Source organism: Vicia villosa, unplaced genomic scaffold, assembly GCF_029867415.1.
Source record: "Vicia villosa cultivar HV-30 ecotype Madison, WI unplaced genomic scaffold, Vvil1.0 ctg.001678F_1_1, whole genome shotgun sequence".
NCBI classification, from domain to species: Eukaryota; Viridiplantae; Streptophyta; class Magnoliopsida; order Fabales; family Fabaceae; genus Vicia; species Vicia villosa.
The window spans coordinates 189,416-194,959 of record NW_026705696.1 but is presented as its reverse complement, the minus strand read 5'-3'; the positions used below and the strand labels follow the sequence as shown (position 1 = coordinate 194,959).

At 23.8% G+C, this 5,544-nt stretch overlaps 1 long non-coding RNA gene across 1 annotated transcript; it reads right to left on the bottom strand.

The window, feature by feature from the left end:
- Nucleotides 1-4,171: 4,171 nt before the first annotated feature.
- On the bottom strand, nt 4,172-5,306 carry LOC131636262 (uncharacterized). Its single transcript, XR_009294001.1, has 4 exons — nt 5,089-5,306; nt 4,774-4,822; nt 4,499-4,537; nt 4,172-4,357 (listed from the first exon to the last, which is right to left on the bottom strand). It is a non-coding gene; the product is annotated as an uncharacterized LOC131636262 (long non-coding RNA).
- Nucleotides 5,307-5,544: the final 238 nt, after the last annotated feature.

The following is a 5,544-nucleotide window of genomic DNA, read 5'->3' as shown; positions in this document are numbered from 1 at the left end:
GATGTTAGAATTAGACTCTCAAACCTTTGAGTAATTCCTTATCGTTAAAGATGACAATGAAGAAAATTAGAACAAAAGTAGGATTAGGGTTTGCGGAAATTAAAAGAGAAGGAGAAAGTATTTTCTGCAGAGTTCCTCTCTGCCCACAAACTGTGGAAATTCTGTTATTCACTTGCAACTGCAACTTCTGTGAATACAGGTTAATGACTTGATTACAAATAATGAGGGTTACTCCCTATTTATAGATTTAGGTTGGCTTTCTCCTTAAACCAAGACCCAAAACTATAAAAGCCCAAAATACTTATTTTGGAACTAAATCAAATCTAATCTATTTTAAATCTAAATCAAATCTATCTAAATTTAAAACAAACTTATGTGTAACAAACTGTTACACACTTCGACACACCTTGTGTTCGAGTAACAACCTGCCTCGACACAAGGAATTACAAATTAACACTTATATGTATTAAAATAACTAGTAACAAACCCGTGCGTTCGCACGGGTTCTGGTACGTGACGCGCATTTGTTTCAGGTGTATATTTTTTAATAGAAAAATGTCTGGTACCCGTGAAAAATAATAATTAAATGTATAGAAAAATGTCTGGTATCCGTGAAAAAATAATAATTAAATGTATAGAAAAATGCCCGGTACTCGTCAAAAAATAATAATTGAATGTATAGAAAAATATCTGGTACCACTTAAAAATAATAATTAAATATATAGAAAAATGTCCGGTACCCGTGAAAAAATAATAATTGAATGTATAGAAAAATGTGTGGTACGCGTAAAAGCGATTGGATCAATAAGATTTTTTAATACAAAATACAATTTTGTTATAAAATGTGTGAATAATATAAGCTAAAAAAATATAATAAAAAATAAAAACTAAAAAAAATTATGAATGAAAAGAGTATGAGAAAAATTAAAGAGAAATTTTATGAATATAAAAAAGAAAATAATATTTGAAAAAAAGAATAAAAGATAGGAAGATATATTAATTCATTAGGAATAGAGATACTTAAAATATATTTTTCCGTAATATTGTAAAAAAAAATTATAGATTTATAAGTGACATAAACTATTATCCTATTATTTTAATGACTATCATTATTTTAGAAGTAGTATTTCTTGAACATTATGATAAGACTAATGGCTATGCTAATGCAGATTGGTTAGCAAAGATTGAAGTGACAAAAAAAAAAAAAAAAAAAGAGATAAGACTGGTTAGTACATATTGTTTCGGAGCTCAAGTCTGCAATTGATATTGTTATGACAGCTATGGATCCACCTGCTAGAACTATGGGTCCACTATTATTTATTCTTTATGTATTAAATTGTCATAATTAGAAAAATAATAATTCTGTTGAAGATGTAAAATCATGTATTATGTAAAATTATGTGTTAACTTATTATAATTAACTGTGTTTGATGTTTATCTTTAATTGGTGTATAATATTCATTACTTCCTATTATATAATTAGTGTATTTATTTTTATTAGACCTGTTTGACAAAAATTAAGATAAATATTAAGATGAAATATATTTTTGGTACGGCTATTAGTTTAATTAAAATTTTAAATTTATTCTAAAAAATATGATATACATTGAAATTAAACATGGTTTAAGTAAATATAATAAATAAAAAATTGAAACATCAAGCGAACTAATTTTATTTAACAAAAGTCAATATATTATATAGTAAATATTGAAATATTGAAAAAATATGTTATTTTATATAAATTTCGGTTATTGAAATATATATTTTCTCCATTTCTTTCTAATTATTTTTTTTTTATAAATAAAATATCTAAATAAGTATAAATTTTAGAGTTTAGCGTAAGAATATTATTATTTTATAAATATCACTTTAATTTTTTGTTGGAAAGAAAGAAATTAATGTAATTAAATTATAAATAGTGAATTTTATTAAAAAAGATAATTAATGTCATAAAGAATAATAAAAGTTATTAATATTGTAACAACAATTTTATGGTATAAATGGAAGAAAATAATAGTAACGTAAATTTAAATTTTAATACTATTGATTATAATTTTGTTTATCTTTAATTTATTTTTAATTTATATTTTCATTTATTATTCAGTTTTTTTTAAATTAATTTTTCATGAACTAATATAAATTTTATATGTATTATATGTATTGTATTTAGGATGTAAGGTGATATGTGTTTTCAAACAAAATAATTATGATGTAAAGTTGAAGAATAGATATTAATTGTTTGGTGTAAAATATTTTTAATCTTTATAATAATATTTTGATGCAAGTTGGAAGGGTTGGACCAACTTTCTATGTCTTTTAAATATTGGAAAGTGTATGGCTAAAGATATGTCAGTGGTCATAATATCACCTAGTATAATTAGATGTGACAAAATTGTGAAATAAGTCGTAGTCTTTATACTAAAAGCAACATGAATAATTTTAGTTAGAGTAAAAAATACAAAGGTTAATGTTGTATAAAAGGCTGATTTTAAATACAACTTTCAATACACTAAATTAAATATATTAAAAACATGATATTATAAAGTGAATAATTAACTAATGTTCATTAAAAAAATATAAATAAAAATAATATTTAAAAAATTTGTATTCATTTAAATTAAAAATCAAATACATAACTTTTCAGATATCCTATTTGCTTATATGATAGATCAAAATTGATTTTGAATCTATCATTATCAAATTAGATATTAATGTATATTTTCATAAAACATCAAATAAATTTATTAAATTATTAATAATTAAATATAATAGTTAAATAACTTTTACTTTAAAAATTCAAACATTATACTTCTAACTAAGTTAAATCATTTTTAGATCTGTTGTAATGTAGTAAGTGTTTCAATGGTTCAAATGAACCCTAATAATGTCTTTCAAAAAAATTAGTTAGATGAGTCTATATGAATAGTAATGGTTTAGAAAATAGTTATATGTGACAATACCTTGCTAGTGTGAGGTGCAGTATACTGGGACACGTCTTTGCACTACAACTTGTCTATTTTAATTTTTATATTTTTCACTTTTAATAATAATAAATTATATTTTATTATATTTTGATGCAAGTTGGAAGGGTTGGACCAACTTTCTATGTCTTTCAAATATTGGAAAGTGTATGGCTAAAGATATGTCAGTGGTCATAATATCACCTAGTATAATTAGATGTGACAGAATTGTGAAATCAGTCATAGTCTTTATACTAAAAGCAACATAAAGAATTTTAGTTAGAGTAAAAAATAAAAGGTTGGTGTTGTATAAAAGGTTAATTTTAAATACAACTTTCAATGCATTAAATTAAATATATTAAAAACATGATATTATAAAGTGAATAATTAATTAATGTTCATTAAAAAAATATAAATAAAAATAATATTTAAAAAATTTGTATTCATTTAAATTAAAAATCAAATGCATAACTTTTCAGATATCCTATTTGTTTATATTATAGATCAAAATTGATTTTGAATCTATAATTATCAAATTAGATATTAATGTATATTTTCATAACACATCAAATAAATTTATTAAATTATTAATAATTAAATATAACAGTTAAATAACTTTTACTTTAAAAATTCAAACATTATACTTCTAACAAAGTTAAATCATTTTTAGATCCGTTGTAATGTAGTCAGTGTTTCAATGGTTCAAATGAACCCTGATAATGTCTTTCAAAAAAATTAAATAACTTTTACTTTAAAAATTCAAACATTATACTTCTAACAAAGTTAAATCATTTTTAGATCCGTTGTAATGTAGTCAGTGTTTCAATGGTTCAAATGAACCCTGATAATGTCTTTCAAAAAAATTAGTTAGATGAGTCTATATGAATAGTAATGGTTTAGAAAATAGTCATATGTGACAATATCTTGCTAGTGTGAGCTGCAGTATACTGCGACACATCTTTGCACTACAACTTGTCTATTTTAATTTTTATATTTTTCACTTTTAATAATAATAAATTATATTTTATTATATTTCTTATTTATTAAAGAAATAAAAAAAATAAAGTGAAATCAAAGAAAAATTAATACATTCAATCCAATATATATATATAGAAAGAAATAACTTTAGAAATGATCAAATAAATGTATTTATATATTTTACTTTATTTTGGAAATAGAACATCACAAAAAACAACTCAATTCATTGAAAGTAACCAAAAGTCATCCCTCCCTAAGATAGTTAACTTTATCTGTTTCTTGATTTTGACTACTTGTAGTATCTATTACAGCTAACTTCCTGCAGTAGGTATTGGAAAATCTCTCAAAATATCAACAATGTGACTGATCAATGAGCCTGTCCTTCCCATTCAGAAGACATAAATTTGTCCTTCCCAAGCCTATATTTTCACATAAACCAATAATAAAAACTTCTTTAAAAAATTATTCAAAAATTGTGAGTTTTACTTACTGTATGTTTGTACATGAAACAACACCTTAGTTATAATTGTAATACAAAAACTGAAAGTAATGTAAATTACCTAAAGAAGTTAGAAACCCATAGATCAAACCTAAAGAACCTGAAAAAAAAGAGTGAAGTTAAAAACCAAATGGATCTTCTTTGGTATCACATATATGAAAACATCATTAATATTTTTCACATAAAGAATGAAATATTCACAAATTAGTAAACACCATAACTGCAACAATCAGTAAAAATCACATATTTATCATAGAATTAACACTAAAACATACAACGAAAACCAGAAAAATAATTCAAACCAAAATCCTTTTTATTGAAGAAAAGCATACTAACCTTATGCTGGTTGAAAATAATTCTGATTTCCATTATTATTATTATGGGTCTAGAAAGGAAAAGGAAAATCAAGAGTGTTAGTTAACAAAAACATGTCTAAAATTATGGAAAAACATGTAAACAATATTGTTAACCAAAGAAAAAACATTAAGCCAAACACTATTTATCATACCACAAAGAAAATATATGTTTAAAAATTAGTTTTAAAATGACTATTCATCTAAACACATAAAATCAAAAAGTATTAACTCAACCCTAAACATAAAAAGAAAATATTGAAAATGTAAGATTTTAAAACTAAAAGAAGTAAAATACCTTCCTGAGGCTGGGGGCCTTCAACAACAACCACTTTGGTGTAAAGAACCAGAATCTAGAGTCATTTATAAATGTTGTTGCTGTACAAAAGAATACAAAAAAATCAGATCCGATATCGGGGATTATCGCTTGTTTCTATTTGATTTTAAAAAAAAGAAACAGGAAGAAAGGGGAAGAAGGAGGAAGAAGTGGAAGGAGGAAGAAAGAAGCAGTGAGTGAGTCAGAAAGAAAAGTAAAAGTTTGGAAAAAGGAAAAACAATGAATATTAGATTGTTAATTTGAGTTCCAAAAAGCAATGGAAGGATGTGTTGGAAAAATAGAACGCCACGTGGAAGCTTGTGGAACCAACAGGACAAATTGGTCTTTTCCAGACCAATTCATTTTCTTATATTGTAGATATATTTATACCTTAAAGATATCATATCTTCAAAAGATGTATTTTGTGGAATGGAGGAG